We start from the raw sequence: 19,585 nt of genomic DNA on the forward strand, positions 1-19,585 counted from the left end.
TATCGTTAAAATCATACTGTGCATAATGATTGTAAAAAGATAAAAATTAGGAAAACAATTTGATTTTTGTGAAGTGACTTATTGACTAATGCTTAAAAAAAGGTCACATAAATTCCGCAAACAAACTGCAGCTGGCTGATCTCTCAATATGGAAACATACACTGAGAAACAGGAAGGAGAATACCAGGGGACCTAATGTAACATATGAGATAACATGGGCAAGAACAATCTATTATTTGAGCTGACTGGATGGAGGTCAGTCTAAGTCACAAACATGGCTCAAATGGCGGTAAATATGCATTGACCTCATTAACATTAAATCTGCCATGTCCAATCATGTAGTGCAGCTTTTCTGCTGTGTGAATAGTAGAAAATGAATATGTCATAATTAAATGAGAATATAAACTGTTAGAATCCTGTGCTGAACTGAGTTACTGTACCTTGCATTTAACTGAGTTACCTTGTGGGGTCTTCCAGTCCTACTATATAGTATATAGTATAGTAATATACTGTTTAAAGGACCATACCCAAATTGTTTTATTTCTTTCTTCAAAAGAAATTTGGCATGTTGTAATGGGGTAAAGGCTAAACATACATATAGGATACCCTTTCCGTACCTTTGCAAATAAAATAAGGTTACATTTTACTGTAAACAGCATGAAACAGATTATCTACATTTACATACAGGTATACTGTATACACTATATACAGTAGATACATTTGTCAGATGGAAATCTACCATTCTAGGAATATACTGTATTTTAAGATTACCCTCTTCATAGCTAATATAGTTTACGATGTACCTTCTGAAGACCATCACCTGCACTAGCTCTTTTTAGTACACACCACATTGGAATCACAATTTCTATAATCCATCTAGATGCAGGCTTTCGATTCAGGTCAGCGTATTTTTACAGTTTAAGATGAATGCACAGCTGCTGTATGTGATCTGATAGGGCTTCAAAAATGATTCAGCACCTTTTCCAGTTGCTGGTTAGTTGGAATTCATGTTTCTTTAAAACTCTTACTATGTTCTTTCTTTCCTTAGCTCATAACATTAACAACAAGCCACCATTATTATTTCTATAAAGCAATTACTAGTAACCTAGACACCTGCTGAGCACACCTGCTGCCTTCTAACCATTTAAAAGGGCTATCACCCTATCACTCTTCAATTATAAAACTAAATAAAAAAAGAAATATATAGTATGTTCTCTCTTATGTATAAAAAATCTATGCTTCTAAAAACATCTGTTTAAGTCAACTGACCCTCTTAACACACAGTCTTTTATTTTCATTTAAAAATTCTTCTGTTAATCTGTATGATTTCTCTACCATCTTGTAAAGTCACAACATAAGGTAGGCTTTATTGCTGAAGTATTTCTGAACAAGCCTTTCACTCAGACTAGCTTCCTGTGTGACCAACACATTTTAATTAGCAACTTGACTGGTGGTCATCAAAAAACCTACCAACCACACACAGACATAAAAAATTAAATATCATTCCATCAGATTATTGTTCAGCAATATCAGCATGGGGTTCCTGCTTGGCTCTGACTGCTGTGTCCTCATGTCCTTGTCACTTGTCTGCCAAATAAGTTCATACCACAGAAGGCTTTTACCTGTTTGTAAATGCAGCAAGTTGTGGGGTGCTTCGTGAAGTTTAATTTAATACAGATTTTTTTTTTAGAAGTGTTTTTATATTCTGACAGTGCTTATTTTTTGTTTCTGAGCATACTAGAGTAGACACCCAAGGACTGTGAACAGTGGTCTCATTCTTTGTTTTTCACAGTGCACCCTTAATTTTTTGTACGACACCCACCATTTGATGTACTGTACCAAGGAGGTGCAGTCACGTTAACCACTTTCCTAAAAAAATAGAGGACAAGAGGCAATTTTAATTCTCTGTTTACCAAGTGGGAACAACCAAATCAGTCTCCTAAGAAATTCTTACTGCAATAAAAATAAGTCATTGGGAACAAGGTTGAGTTTGCTGTTATTGTTTTTATTGCTGCTTGTCCAAGTGATAATGTTGCTGTATTTGTCATTGTCTTTTGGTCCCTTGAAAGGGACATTGCTGTTCAAATATTTCCTTTTACTACATCATTTTTTGCATTTCCTATGACCCTAGTACTTCTTGAGAATATTCTTAAATAAAACGCATCTTCATTCACTGAGCATGATGGATGTTGTGGGTCAGCAGAGGTTATGTCATTAGTCTTCTAAAATGTGCTGTGTTTCTTTTTTAACTTTCTTTTCCCTAAGATACAACTGTGCGATAAAAAACTTTTGTAAAAGTTAGAGAATGTAAAGAAAACATGCAGACTGTATTCTGATTTTATATTTACTTGTATGTAGTATGCAGTCATAAAAAGCTGCAGAAACAAATGAACTTTGAATAAAAAGCAGATTCTTGCACATTTGTTTTATATATACAGTATTTCTCCACATGAGATGGAAAATTGCACTAAACACTAAAGTCTAAAGACAATTTAATTCACAAAACATACTGCATTACCTTTAGCAGGCATGAGTTGGCAGCATTCCAGCAATATTTATCAGTTACTGTCAGGTGTGTAATTACCCTTGTGTTCTTTGGTAAGATAAAATATGGTATGAGTTTGGAATTAACCCTGTCACACTTATCTCTATATATGCCTTGTCAATCTTGGCACATGCTCTGCAATTTGCTTTTGCATTTCCCAAGTAATCTTACTTAGAAATTACTTCTTAATGCAATTATGCATCACATATTATGTAATTCAACTCTAATCTGAATCCTTGATAGATTCAGCTTTGTTCCTGGTGCTTGTTTAAACCACCAGCAGCCCCCGGGTCACTGTTCAATTGTCACTGTTTAAGGGCAATTGTCAACTGAGCTATTTCATGAAAGAACGATAGAAATCTGTGTGTCCTAGTAGTGGATGACCTTCAACCAAAGATAAGAATATGATAATCAGCAGATCTATGTGAGAGGCAACGTCAATCAAAATTCTGTAAATTTATATTTACACATTGTTTCTATAATCTATATTAATTCTCATGTACTGTACCCCTGATCTGAAGACATGGATATGTGATATTAATGCTTGTTTCTTCATAATCTAAAATGACTGGCTTTACAAGAGTGGTATACTGTATATTTCTTCATTAATTCAATTTAGAGGAAGCTATAGGCTTTTTGATTTAGCGGACAGACTTCATGGTGCTCAGAGAGGAGGCTGTAGATACCTCTTGAATCTAAATCTCCTTTTCACATTTTGGGAAGATGTGTTTGGATGCTAAATCGCTGATTGACCTATACGTTATTTTCATTTGTTTTAAACTGTAACAACGATGCTTTTTTAGGATGCTACTGTACAAATTGTGAAGCTAACCTGCAGTATATACAGTATCTGTATATTCTGTGGAAGACCTGCTTATAAAAAGTTATTATTTCCAGATCTCTTTTTGAAATTCAGCTTTTATAATGCAAGCACGGTAATTGCATGTATGTTAATATCAGAGCACTTGTAGTGCTATTAAGGATGTACCATTGTGAAGAGACTGAGATTTTGATGTAAAGTACATCCCTTAGGGACTTGTCGAAAAAGCCATTTTAGTCTTTATTGTTGTAAATGCCAGAGTAAAATACATTTATGTGACTTATTTATCTTATGGAGACAGGATAGTATACTCTGTAAATTTAAAAAAAAAATCATGAAAGGAGTGGTACTTATCAGTCAACTGGTAAAAGAGGGAAGGACAAATCTGTATTGTATGCCTACAATAACAAGTTAAAATACTAGCTAAAATAATGAGGATAATGGGAATAATGATGATGATAATTTTCTTTAATGTAAGTGAATCCATTTAATTTAATAAATATCGATTGGTCCAATTCAAAATATGTCAGGGGTGTATGTTTTACATTATAACTGCCACAATTTTAATTTTGTTACAGAACTCTTCCGGCATATGAAACCTCACTTTAGCAGCGTTGAGGATTGTGAAGATAGCCTTTTTCTTTCGGGTGAAAAGACACAATCCGTCAAAACCTTTGAAGAGACTTCTGTTAGAACGGCTGGCTGTCTCCTGGAAGAGATTAACACGTCCAGCCACCTTTGTAGGCAGCTGTTGTGCTACTGAAGTGCAACATATTCCTGGAATAGGAAGTTTAAAAAAAAAAGGTTTTTGAAATTTAACAGCTCCATCACCTTAAAAAAGAGATGTTATTTAAAATCTTTCATAACTTGAAAAAATATAATAATGTAATTATGATATCAGTGATTGGCTCTGCACAAATAATGAATACTGCTAGTTCTGAAGAAAATAATTTGGGCTCTTAAGGTGTCTCAAGTTTAAAAATGAATTTCATAGCTGTTCTACAGAGACAGTGATTTGTTCATATCTTCATATCCGCTAAAAAATGTAAAGAGCAAGAACACTCATTTGTATACAGTAGATTTACTTGAGTTTTTACACATTAATTTAGAGAATTTCTACGGTGTATGACATAGTCTAAAGTTTAAAAAGGTCAGATTAATCATCATGAGAGTGCATCTACTGTATTTTATGCATGGGTACCTATCCTCCAAAATGAACACAGGCTACAAAACTGTGAAGACGAGAGAAACAAATTAAATATGCAATGTATTGTACAATTATTCGCATTTTACTTTACACCTAATACAGTACATCAGTATATTGTCCATTTATTTCAAAGCTGACGCTTTTACTACTGTGAATATTAGCTCAAGGGTAGTTTAGAAACACATAAATAGAATTTAGCTCAACAAGCCCTCTGGCACTTTTATAATCTTGCTTATTGTCTGTGTCTAGAACAAAAGACAAGGTTTTCATATTTAGAAAATATTTTAATTTTTGAAAGCTCGAGTTCAGTAACAGAATTGTTTCTCACGCAATCCATCCCCTCTTAATTCTGTATCCTGAAACATTTAAAGGTAACAGAGTCCTTATGTCTGCTTTCATAAAAATTCACAACCCACCCCCTTTTCTTCCATTTCAAAGCTAGCCCTTTGGTCTGTGTGGTGCTTGCAAAGAAAAGGCAGAGTGGGTGTTTATATCACATTTTCAAATAGCCAGGCAACGTTTATTTGGTCAAATGTCAAAGTTCAGAAATGCAACACGCATTTTTAATTGAATATATTCCTTAAAGCTTGATTATTGTAAGATGTGGGCAAGCATATCGGATCACTGATTGTGAAGTATGACACAGGGTAAGTTATGAATCCGATTGAGAAAACATGCATTCTTTAAAAAAAACATGGTGGACATAAAATAACCTTATGGAAAAAAAAAATAGCACAGACTTTGCCTTAAAGAACGAAGAGCCTGTTGCATCAGTGAGAACTGTTTATTTACCACTGCTGGGGTTTTACAATTTTGCACTTAATATTTCATTTAATTAATTCTGGGAATTTCTGTAAGCAATAGCATGACTAATTTTTAACACATACTGTATGTAAACCGTCAGTAATTTACAGTATAGTAGTGTCTGAGTTTTAATTGAATTGCCTTTTGAACATCTATATTAAGAGATTTTGCAGTAGACGGGGAGAATTCAGATTCCTGCAGTGTCTGTCTTAATGAACTGTCACTCCAACCTTGGTAACAGAGAGGGCATGCCTGACAAAAACGCTTTTAGTGGCAATGTCTACAAAAGATGACAGGAATGCCTCATACCCACGTCTCTCCCAGGGGTGAAGACAGTGCACTTAGCCAAAGAACACGAATCAAAGAAACTGCTGAACTTCCTTGCGTTCTCAATGGTTTTAAAATCTAACCACAAGGCCTTTCAACTCAGGCACCATTTTGATTATTTGATCTTGGAAAGATCAAATAACAAAGTTAAAAGACTTTCAAACTGTAAAAAAATAAATAAAATAGGACAATCAATGAAAAAAAAACTTGAATGGGTGTCTGTCTCAGTAACTAAATACATTCTGGTACTATATGTGTAGTATGATCTGTTGTTACTTGGTGTAACATGCATTATGCTTGCCTATAAGTTTGTTGGTACTTCTGTCTCTGATGAATTACTGAAGGGTGCAGAAGCTCTTGGTATAAAACACATAAAATTTGTTAAGATAAGTCAGAGATAAGAAATAATAAAATAGAGAAATCTATGGATAAAATCAGTCTTTTCTACCATGTGGAAAGAGCTTTTATAAAATGGTTTATGTATTAAAATAAACATTTTCCAGATTCTGATTAGAAGAGAATGAATTGGTTTTATTAATTCCTTATAACATGAGTCATGGCCCAGTACATGCCACATTTACTTCCAAAAATGTAAGGAAACTACACCCATTGGAGTATCTTATAAGAAAAGCACAATTATAAATCAAATCTGACCATTTGTAATGTCATCGCTATATACTGTACTTTTATACGAGACTCACTGAATATTCCCAGAGATCTACAACACCATTGCTGTGGACTAAGAGAGGGGAAATTCAGCCTGTCTCTCTGTCTTGGCCCCTTACTTTCTGCAGCTCTGAAAACAGCACATTGATTCTAAAGGTATCAAAGACTCTCGAGAGCAAAGTTTGTTAAATTGTTTTATTTCACATGCCCTAAAACCAAAGAACTGCGACTCCAGTCCAAACCAAGCAACTTGATCCCTCAACTCCCCATGCTGACATTGCCATTGAGACTCAGGCCTATAATTGCAAGGCAGTAAAAGTGTAAGTGCAACAGGCCATTAAACAGGAAAAGAAGAAAAACAGCATGAACGAACAAAGCTTTTTGCACTTTTGTATTTTTTGGGGGGTTTCATGTTGTTGTTCCAGCCAAGTGGTTTCTGAAAAATAAGAATCAGCAGTTCTTTCCCTTCTTGCAGAAATTCATAAATGTGACCAGCCGAGCATTCTCGCAAGACTGAAAAAGCAGTTCCCCATCCAAACACAAAATCTAATAGAAAAAAGGGGGGAAAAAACAATAAAAAAGCAGTTACCGGTTTCCTCTAAAAATACATTAAAAGAAAACAAAAAAGTGATTTTCAGAAGATACCTTTTAATTCAGTCCACATGTTCATTGTTTTTCTTTTTTTATATATTGAGAACCTAAGGGCACCAAAGGATAAATCATGAGAGCCTCACATGCTTTATCCCTGGGGCTTGAGCTGGGTTTCCAAACAATATCTCCAGACCTGAACAGCTTGAAAGTGCAGTGAATTAATTACTATTTTTTTACACATTCACAGAAGGCGGTTAATCTCTTTTTTATTAATTAATTTCAATTTACCTCTTTCTATGAGTCAGTTTAATGTATTTCTAAAGTTTCTAAATAAAATTTATATAAAAGGCAGCAGAACAATGGCAGGCAGTTACATAGGTCTCAGTGTGTGACCTTACATTTTAATCATTTTAAGCAGGTAGCATATAAAAGATAAACAAGTTAAGTTATACAGTAAGAGCCACACTAATTCTAAAGTACTTTTTCTTTCTAAGCTGCAAATACTTCAGCAAGGCATTTACTTAGAATGAACGATTAAATTGCTAAGGATGTTGATTTGTTATTACCAGAATAGAGAAATGCAATACAAATAAATGGAAAAATAAATCAGTGCAAGTTTAAACTCACAGGAATGCAGTCTGGCATAAGCAATACGTTTTATCCCATATGCAACACTTGTGGTACATACATCTGCTTTAGTCAACAGAACCACTTTGCTTGTCCTTATAGGTGTGAAAAATATTGAGACCTTTCATTGTGCAATTCGTCAGATTACAGAGGATTTCATACCAATAATTACAAATTTTACTACTGAAGTAATTTAAATTAAACTGAAAAAATGTCCAAATAAAATAACGCGGGATAACATATCAACAATGATGGAACGTACTGTACTGTATACAGTACCAGAAACATACAGTAACAATAACGGGTGTGCTCTTTGAGCATAAAAAGAAATCACCAGTATTTTAGAACATGGAACACCGAACAGTCAGGACACCAGTGTCAGAAGACTAGAAAGTGCAAACTAAGGTATATATTGTATAGAAATATAAAGAGATGAGATACCTTTCATGGTCTTATACTGTAAGTCAAAGATAACAAATTAATACTATATGTCCTATCTATGACAGGAAGCTAGTGCAGAGTTTTCAAGAAAGCTGTTATATACCTAGGCAAGACCTTAACTGCAGTGTTTCAAGTATACTGGAGTTTTTGGGAGGTATTTTTGAGAACCCTGCAAGAACCCTACAGTATATCAGTTTAGACAAGAAAGAAATATTAGTCTCGTAGTATGATATGATATGATATGATGAGTTTAATTTCTTCCAAATTTAACATTGGGCACACACATTTTGAGTGCAGACAGAACCACATCAATGTCTGGTTTATGTAACAGTTCTTTGGGTTTCCACCTCTGCTGCTCCCTGTTCGTCCCTCACTGCCTGGGCGCAAACCCGGGTCTCCAGCGTCACGCAACAGGGAACTTGCCGGCTGAGCTAAAGGAGACCTTCCTCAGCCCAGGCGGCTGAGACCCCTGTTAAACATAGGGGTGTATTCATTATATTTAGAATACTAGTAAATCTGACATTCCTCAGTGTATACAGTATATACATGGAAATTCATGATGTTTAAGCTTTGACATTAGGCATTGCTGTTCTGACACTTATCTCTTGGACTGGAAATCTGCTCCGGTTTCTGATGTAAACCCCTGTTATTTCTTGTACCACAAACAAAAAAAACACTGATAAGGGTGAAACAAATTATTATTTTATTTTCTAATAATGTTAAGTACATTGCTAATAATGTTAATGAAATGACATCCTAAAGGTACTGTTTCATAAAGTTTTCACCGAGATTTTTTTATTGAAAATACTGTATATTCTGTACAGGGATGTGCAAAATATAATCATAACACTGACCTTATCTGGAAGCCAACAAGATGTAAAACTGTCACAGTTTTACAACAAACATTTACATGGTCACAGCTGACTAGACCTTGCTGCAAGAACTGTGTAGATCATGCAGAGATTTGGTAGGAAAGCAGCTCAATGAAATGAAACTGACGTTTAAACAGTCAGTTGACACAAACTGGAAACTGTGATAAAACATTATTTTCGACTTGGATGTGCGGAACACAAACATGCTGTTGCCTATCTCAAATTAACCATGGCACAGTGCACAGGGCATGTTCATTATCAGGGCTTTTTGCTAGTTAACAGTATGCAAAAATATTGAACAATATGTCATATTCGCTCATTAGCTGGCAATCACATTTCCAGCACAATGTCTGAAATTCTATATTACTATATTCTATATTGCTATAAAGTTATATACTTTCAGTATTTCAAAAAAAAATTCAGTGGATAAAAGCAAAATTTTAAGAGCAAAATCAAGAAAAACAAAATCACTTGGATCAAATCACTGTTTTACTGTACATCACTGGGTGTTATTCCAAGAGAGTAAAATAGATGATTTAGCAATGAGCATATTTACTTCATATAAAAGCCCACAAGGTTCCACATTCATGACTACATCTGCTTCAAGCTTCTTAATTTATGACAGCCTATGCTGTTACCAGGGAAAATAATTATTGTTAAAGCATTTAGAAGCTGTTTAGGAGTTGTGATCTTTAAAAAAAATGTAATTGATTTAATCCCTTGTTAAAGAAATTTTGTGCATATTTTTATTTTACTTCTTAATAGAAAATGACTTGAGCGAGAGTGAAGTGTAACCATCTTCAGTGCAGCAATTTTTCTTGACTATTTATTAAATAAAAGTTGATCTTTAAACAAGCTAGGATTTATCGTTAACACACGATGTAACTGGTTGCCATGCCAGTGGGTTCAAAAAGGTCTCCTGTCAGACTCAATTGCTTCCAATTTTCTATCTGTCCATTTATCTGGAATATTGTCACAGGAAGATCGATACAGGTAAAAAAAGAGCATAGTGTATTGTTATTAAATCTTGTAGATTACTATCGCATAAAAGACTTGATTGTCCTGTATATTTACACTTGAAGCAAAAAAAAACATTCTCCATTCTGTCTGCATGGAATGTCATCTTATTCTTAAATCTCAGTTACTAAGCCACAATGTGCTGGACAAATCATTAATCATGATGTCAGATGTTGGCGTTGAAGTTAACTATAAAAATGGATGCTGTATTTCTTGTTGATAAACTGCTTTCTTGTATGTTATGTTATGTTATAATAAGGTTGTGTAATAAACTCTTTATTAATCCTTAATGGGTTATAAATGAAAGAATGGATGTATTAAACATTAAAAGCATAATTATGTTGCGACAATAACTATAAATGCTTTACATAGTCTGTTAATATACTTTTTAATTCATGACCTCCTTAATAATAGATATTTGATAAATATTAAAAACATCTAATAGTGCTGTATAAATAGTAATAAATTAGGTATGAAGAGCAAACTATTATACAGAGTTGAACACACCTGAGGAAGGCTCCACTGCAAAAATGTTGTCTCTTCTTTTAAGCATTGAATGAACCTTTTTTTTGTTCCTTTGGTTTAATGGTGATCAATAGGTTTCTTCATGCTTCTCAACCATTTTCACTAATCTGGGCTGTACGGCTGAATTGTGCTTTTATCAGATGTGAAGAAATGTTTGATAATATATAATATTTAAGGGTGACCCTCAAAATAACCAAACGACTTCAAATCTGTTTTATAATTGAATGTAAAAAGTGACTTTAAAATAATGTCTTGAAATGTTTTTTTTCTTTTTGATGTACACCTAATTAATAAAAACATTTTCATTTTATTCTCTAGTAGCATATATTATTTTTTCCTTGTTTTGATATGCACACAAATAATAACCAGGGTGTTTTGATATTGACTCAGCTTCATAAGGCACTGACTGCTGGGCACAAATGACCACACAGGCGTGGTTAGATGAAGTAGCTTCCTCTTGCAAATAATATAGCTGAGAAAAGAGTCTGTGACATTCAGTGAAGGGTTGAGAACAAATGTGTAACCAATACTAAATTTAAAATGGAATCTATGCCATTCGATGTTCAACCTCATTTAATCTGTCATCTATTAATTCAGGAATAAATGTTTTATATAGTGATAATTAGTGGACCTTATTAAAAATTAATAATGACATTCATAATACGATTGAATCATTTTAGCTCTATACACTGATTTGTCTTTATGACTCATTTTATCAAAGGCTTTACAGAGAATTGAAGAAATCAGCTTTAAGAAATAAGGAAAATGAAAATCATATATGGAACTTTAATACAGAATTAAACTGGGTTTCACTAGAAAGTAAAGTTGGAAATGTTTCATATCCTTTAACATGGGACAAGAAATTACTTTGCCCCCTTCATCAAATTAAAGGGAACATTTGGAGAATCAAAATATCGCAAGCCCAGTGTGGAATTTATCCAGGACAACAGGAGTAAGACCCCTAATCTTACATACAATTGATCATTGATGACCAAGTAGTCATGATCTCACTGTAACATCTCAGACTGTAACCCATAGCTATTACCACGCTGGGGCATTGGTTTATAATTCCTGGCCCAGAGAGAAGGATGAGAAATACCAGTCCATAAACACCACTTGCAGTTGTCCTTAGAGGTCTCTCATACCAGTACCGACTAGTAATGGCCATCCATAGCTTCTGAGTTGCAGGGTGGGTAAAATGGTGACTTCATCTATGTAGAAGACTTTACAAAAATCAAATCATTCTATAGTTAACAACTTTATCTGAAAAGGTTACTGAAACAATTTCAGTACCATTTTAATGAGCAATAAATCACACATAAAAACGTCCTATATGGAAACCTTTCATCACAAGTTTTCTTGACTATAATTCAGATAATTAAGTCACATCACAGTAATAAGAAGTTAATCAGTGTTTTCATGAACTAATTATCCTACATGTATGAAACATTAATATGTAAATAGATTATTAATCATGGATATGCATAAAAAGAAAGAGCTACTTCAAAATCTCATGGAAAGTAGACCTATTATCTTAGATATAAGTATTCATGATTAGAAGAGAGCAGTTCAAAGGCTTTTGATTTCTGCTCTATGTTTGTTGTCTAACAGAGCTGTTTGGTTCACTGGTTTGATACTGCAGTTTTGAGCTTTACCTGCCAGCCTCTGAATGAGACTATTGCGCTAGAAAACAGAATATACTCTTCTGTATATAGAATATTGGAACATACTGTACAGTGTATTATGAGTTCCAATATCTAAAGATCTAGACTAATGGTATACAGGTTGTGAGAAAAACTATGTATTAATGGAGAGGGACATTTGATTGGCAAAAACAATCCATTTCTGACTGGATCCAAAATATTCTGTCCAGTAACATCCCCCTGCCCAAGACCTACAGACACTCCAAACACCTCCAATCCAGTGGTAACAACAAAAATCTATGTTTACTGAGCCCTTAGCAACAGCCAGTTTGCTACAGCACCACCCACTTCTCTTACTATCTGCCAAACACACTACATTGACAATAATATCCTTGTACTGTAGGTAGCCTTCACATCTTTGTGAACAGCTATATTCACAGTATACAGTACAAAGGGTTGTTATCAATGCTTCCTGCTTGGAGTACATGTACATCAGTAGTTCTGTGCAAAAACAAGTGAAAGTGGTGTTTCACACCTGTAAAGGACATTTTCCAAAGACTAGCTAAGATATAATAAAAATACAGAATGATGTATGACGTGTTTTGCACAAATCATGGAAAAAAGAGGAGTCAAATTGGATTAGAGTAATTTTGGGGGATTAAGCATAATTCTGAAGAGGAAACTGCTTTTACTGTATGCCTGAAAAGAAAAGTATTTAATCAATATGTGATGTCTGTACTAGCATATGGATGTAAAACGTGATTCACAAATTCTAGCCAAGCTGAAGAACAATGGAATCATTCATGCTTGAAAAACAGGGGAAAAAAAGAAAATATAGAGGTTTTCAAATAGGAGTTTACAACATCACAAAAACTAATCAAATACTGAATTGATAATGGGGAGGACAACTTTTTAAGGAGAATGGATCATCATGTACTGTAGATATAAACTTTTATTTCTCTTCATAATGGAAAAAAAGAAAAATTGGGCAACATTCTTGCCATGTAAAATACCTTATTTTCCTCCAGGCAAAATCTGTTCATATTATTCAAGTACAGGATAATTAATTTTGTGTGGGCATTTTGCTAGAAAATGATAGGATTTGTGACAAAACAACCTGTCTTTAATAAGTAAAAAAAGCCCATAACAAAAAATATTAATTGTACAATTATAAACCATCTGTCAAAGTAAAATGCCAAATGGAACCAGGAAGTAGACAAAATATTCTACACAATGAATAAGTGTTTGATAGAAAAATATACATTATTAACTAGCCACAGCTTTGATCCATTTTTCTTTTAAGTGTTGGGCACTGTTTTGGATGCTACTTATGAATATGGAAAGAGCAGTTTAAAAATGGAACTGCAGGGGAGGTGGATTATTAGTACAAAATAAGGCATGTACTTCTGGAGAGTGTGACGAATAGGAAGCTTTGCCTTCAGGGTACAGCCAAGGCTGGCTTGACTTACTCTGTCAATCAGAGTTAATAAATTAAGCAGCTCTCAATGAGCTCCTGTCAAGGTGCCCGAATGGAACTTTCTGATTTCATCACTTGTAGTTTAGAAGAACAAAAATACTCACTTCATTCTAATGTAATTTACAAGCCTGTGGAAGATCATCCACCCACAAGGAATATATATATATACCTTGAGTTTGGCATTAACTCAATACTACTGATTGCTCTGTGATATTATCCCCGTTAGCTGATTCCTCAACAATATTTCACTTCTTCCTAAATTGTAATATTCACAAAACACAAGTATAAGAGATATTTAGTGACTGATCTTCAGCATGTTTTCCATTTGTATTATCATTGACAGTAGAATAAAAAATTGAAATATGTATAATACCACTTAATAATAAAAAGTGGACAAGGTGGTCTGTGACAGTCACAGTTTCATTTAAATCCTGCTACATTTTCTTTTTCTTTTTTAAGCAGGGAGATCGTTTTCCTGCTCAATTAAACAATTAAGAAAAGGAGACAACCTTGTGAGAAGTGTGTGTGAGTGAATGGAGTGCTTGGATAATTGGATGCCTTTAGCTATGAGCTGGGAAATCGGATTAAGACAATTGCTGTTTATCATCCAATCAATGGATTTGCCTGATTCATTTATTAAGAGAAGGTTTCCAGCCTGCTAGGATCGGAGCTAGGGGAAGAGAGCACTCTTTTAATTTGGCTTTAGCATCCTGAGTTTGGTTTTTTTATTTCTTTAATTAAATTGATAACAATAATAAAAATATAGAAGTAGGGAAGGTACAGTAGACAGCAATAGGATTTTTGCTAGAGTACTGTAGCTTCAACAGTAATTATAGTAATAATGAGTTATAAGTTTGCAAGTCTAAAACTACTTTAAAGGCTATTAATTTAAAGTTCAAATGACTTTTTGACATAAAACGCATTGTTGAGGTTGTTAAGAAACATTGACTGTAATATTCTGCACCTAGCAGACAGGAAGGAAGAACTGAACGACATACAGTACGATGATTTGACTAAAAAAATTACAGCACACATTACCACATTACAGCAAAAAAGCTATTGTACATAGAACTGGAGCAGTTAAAAACTATATATATCTTTCGATGTTTCATAGTTTATGAAATGATACTGCTTTTTAATTTAATATTATTTTTTTCATAAATATTGTATTAATTTTTATATGATTTTTTAAATTTAAATTTTATTTTTTTTAAAGCTGAAGAGACTTGTTGTACAGTATCTCTGTGCAGCCCAATCACATTCAGCTTTTCATCGTCAAAAGCGTGTGTTTTATTTAGACTAATAATTTTGCAGTTCTTAATCTTTTGTTTGGTCTGTCACTGCAGTCAGTAGGAGATGATAAAGAATAGTGGTGGGAGAGGGAACATTTATTTCACACCTGTCCAATCTAAAATCCATTGGTAATGATAATAGCAAATACATTATTGCAGATAGCTTATCTGCCAATATGTTTCTGTTTTAATGAGTGTTTCTATTTCCTTTCAAACATTAAAAGGAGTTGCAATCTTAAGTGCTTTGCTATTATTTGTAAACAGCTATATGTTATCTGAAGCACTAGATTAATGTACAGCAGATGCTAATTTGCTAAGAAGTCGATAGTCCTAATAGTCCATGAAATCTGTTTTGTTAGTAAATTTAGTGCTGTTGGCCATGTCTCAATTGATTGGTGTCCCTCTTCTGTACTAAATTATAAAGACCTGCCTGGAGGTCTCTCTTGTGAAGAGAAACCTCTTTCCTTCATGTTCAAGCAGGGTAAGCAGGAATTCTGCACAAACTGAAAAAGTCAACACATGTGCTCATTATACAGTAGATGCAGAACCATATTTAATTGCAGTCACTGTTGTGTCATATTAAAAACGTAGAACTAGCAACAGTCACAGGAATATTTTACTTCTAAAATTAATGACCAGCTGCATACAAATATATTTTAAAATAATTTTAAAATTTGCATGTTCATAGCCTGTTAAAATCTCAAGCAAACTTTTGTACACAGAATATAAAACTTACAACATGAATTGTAACTCTCTCCAAAAATCTTAAGCGTTTTTCACATTTCCTTTAAAAGCAATCTAGAATGTAAAATGTAGATTTTGTATAGTTCAGAAAATCATTGATGTTATCATACTTAATGAATATACTGTAGGTACTGTATGTGCCATTGTGTAGTAAACAGTATACAGTACAACAGAGAAAGCTGGTAGACAATTCATAAAGAGAATTGTTTATTTTTCTAAAGACAACATAATTCTTAAATCCTGACAACAGATCCAGTTAGTATGCATTTATATAATATGCAAGCATACATGTATAAGTATAAAGTAATACATGTACAGTATAGTGCATATGTTTTAAGATGTTATTTTTTGTACAGACTCTAGTCTATAAACTTCAAAGTCATATGAGGTGTTCCAAAGATCTACAGAGCTGAACAGCTCATTAACTGCAGATATGCATTTTATGTTTTCATTCCTTCATGATCCTCGCTCCTCTAAGTATTTCATTCAAAGCACAAACTTCAGAGGAAAAAAAACTGTTTCTAGTTGGTCCTTTGTCATGAAATAACTGTATACCTTCCATTCATGTCAATTTTAAGTTAAAGGTCACTATAATTAAATTAAAATTTATTTTGGTTTACAGACTGTATTCTCTTGTTAGGTTTAAAGCTGCTATACATTTGTGTGACAATGGAACAACAACTTAAATAACAGGAGAAATTATGTTCACTGTTACAGTACTGTATATACTCTTCGCATGTCTCCCACAAGAAGTGTTTCTCATCTAGTGTTAAAACTTTTACACACTGTATAAAGGGACTGAAAATTAGCATACAACCTTGAAGCCTGTAATTCGTTCACAGACAGGCTTTTCTTTTTCATAGCTCGATGGAAACTGAGCGTGGGTCTAAATTCAGCAGATGTTCAATATCAAATGAAGTGAGACAATTAAAGAGCCATGTTGAAAACAAATCCAGAAATGTTCTGCAGAATGGTTGAAAATAGATTGTTCCCTCAACGGCATTAACAGAGGGAAATATTTCTAACCACTGCGCGACAATTTATACCTTGCAGCAGAGGAAATGAGCTCCGGTGTTATGTTTTTACACACCAGCTAAATGAAATTCCTGTCACAGAATAAGATGCATGATGGGCGCCTGTGTCCACAGAGCAGCTCTGACAGGTGACACTGGGCCTCTTGCAGGAAAGGCTCATAAGCACTTTTGTAACAGCTTCAGTTTCTGCACGTCTCTTCGGAATCAGCATTTAAGCAGCTTGGAATAGAACTTTGTCACTTTCTGCACTTGAGATTCACCCCCTTTTTTGGTTTTGATTTGCAGTTGCCTGCAGCAGTCAATTCTGTCTGAGCAGTTGTGAATCTTTTGACTGTTTTTAGCACATAATCCATACTCTGTAAAAACTCATTAGTAGCCAGTACTACTTGACGTTCACAGAGTTTTGTGAGGGGTAGTGCAGCCTGTAAAAGCATGTCTGTTCAAAATAAAACAGTCAAGATTTTCTCTGTAATTAGTAAAAGGCTTTTCTATTATCTTAATACGCACAGGCAGTTTTCCCCCTCTGTATTTCCTAGCTGGATTTGTCAAATGTTGGAATATCTAAATGTAGCTGTGAAAATCCATTCATGTTTTAATATTAAGCATGAATGAAAAACATTATCCCAAACATGATACCTGCAACCTGTACATGCTTTCACAATGTTTCCTCCATTGTGTTTGTCCCAGGAAAGGCAACTTTGCAACAAGATGAAAGAGGCTAAGTTTTTGTTTTCTGCACAAGACGTATGCTTTTTTATTCTTATAATGAGTTTGATGACAGTATGTTAAGATTTGCTCTGTCTGCAATTTAGTTGTTGTAAGTACAGCAGATTCTTGATTCCAATTGTTACGCCTTTAAACTGATCTTTAGGCATTATGCTGGGATCAGCCCTTATTTTTCCAAGTAAATATCATAAATTCCCATCAACCAGTATACCTAGAAGTAATTCTAGACAAGTATTAGAAAAACTAGACTTTTCTATAAGACTCCTGCCAAAGTTAAAACATGTTCCAACCTTACCATGCTGCAGTAGCTGGATCAACATTATAAGTCAAAGTATTGTTCCATTCATCCATTCTTCTTCCAGCTGCCTTCAGCCTACGGTACTTTGTTGCAGAGTACTGTCATCACACATGGGCCTGGATGATGCACAGTTGCATGTGTCCATTCTCATCTTCACATGTTATTTTAAGATCCATTCCATTGCCTATGTCCCCTCAATTATGCTGTCTGAAAGCCACCACTAGTTCCACTCACCTGCAGAGACACTTTTTAGCCTAAGGGTACAGAGCTCCTGTCCTGCAAGGTCACTGTATCTGTGGGTTTCCATTCCACCTTTTTAGATTAAGTACAGTACACCAAATTAATAATGACTTACCTCCATTATTGGGGTGCTGGAGATTTAAAGAGAGCTATAAAGCCTGCTGGATTGCAACCCATCAAGACTGGAGTTGTACACTTTTGCTCTTTTCCAAAATGTGGGAACTCTCTGGTCTTGGTTGTAAGTCTTTAGCAAGAAGAACTGTCTTTTTGTCTGTTCCTAACCCCTGCAACCATCAGTCTACCTACAGTAGCTCAGTCCTAACTGTGGGCCTAACCTTGCAAAATGACTTGAGAAAAGCCGTAGTCTAAAATCCACCACTCCACCCATCCATCAAAGGAAATTGCACAAGTGATCTCTGCCTGGCAAATGTAGAAAATCAGCAACCGAAACAGAGAAGGTCAAGGTGCAGGTGCAGGAAACCCATAAAGCCATAAAGAGTTAATGCATGTTTTATCACATATGTAATATGTGGTGTTCCCATAAAATTTCAGTTGAAATATTTTGCGTCAAAGAAAGACTATGCTTCCCCCGCCGGTACAGAAATAAAATGTATGTTGGAATGATCACTACATACTGTAGCTGAATACTGTGATAAAAACAGCTTTGCAAAATTTCCAGGCTGCAGTGGAACCTACGTATAATAAAATGCTGCCCATCTTTAATCATAAAGACAATAGTGAAAAAAAAACATTTAGTTAAAAAGTAGCTAACATTTGTATCCTATTGTCAGAACAAATGTTTGAAAAAAATATTTGCTTAATTAGAGCACAATTTTAATACACAATGTGATTCCTCTGAATTAAGTAATACCAAAGCTTTGACTGTATCCATGGAAACAGAATAGAATGCCACTAAGTACATGAATGATATATTTTCCCACATGTTAGGTGCCAGGATTTGTTTTCTACATGAACTGCCTAGTGAGTTTTAGCATGTATTAGGAGCTGTTGAAAATCAATGCTTTTAATACAGAAAGGGCTTCAGATCATTCCAAACATGCCCTCTTTGAAAGTGAGACTAATTTTGAACCAATATTTGACTTGGGCTTTCATCGGTCTTAGAAAGATTATAGGGTTAAAAAACAGTGACCAAGCACCAGAAAGGGGTTGATGTACAATATTCACACTGTAAATCATTTAATAGGATAAATTTTCATTTATTTGATATTTTATAATAAATTCACGTTTTAATCAAAAGAAAAGACTTTTTTTGTACATTTTATGTACAATTCAATCAGCCTAAATGGGACACAGATAAACTTGGTAGTATCAGCTCAAAACTAATTATATGGGATTCTTATCTTTATAAATAAAATAATAGGAAGCATAAAAGACAAGGTTCCTCGAAATAAGGTTAAGGACAGACACTGTTATCCTTCTCTGAATTTTAATGTTGAGGACATAACATATCCAACAGATAAATCCAATATGGGTCTCTGGCTTTACATAAAGCATACTGTAGATATCCCAACATCTTTTATTACTTTTGAAACTAAAATAATTTGTAATATTGTGCCCTCTTTGTAAAATCATATCCTACACAATTGGTCCAAATTTTCTTTTTGTTTTGATTCTATGTTCACAAATTCTAAGTTCACTTGACCTTTTCACCTACATAGAAGAGGCAAG

The sequence above is a fragment of the Lepisosteus platostomus genome, chromosome 15 (genome assembly GCF_059453375.1).
Source record: "Lepisosteus platostomus isolate fLepPlt1 chromosome 15, fLepPlt1.hap1, whole genome shotgun sequence".
NCBI classification, from domain to species: Eukaryota; Metazoa; Chordata; class Actinopteri; order Semionotiformes; family Lepisosteidae; genus Lepisosteus; species Lepisosteus platostomus.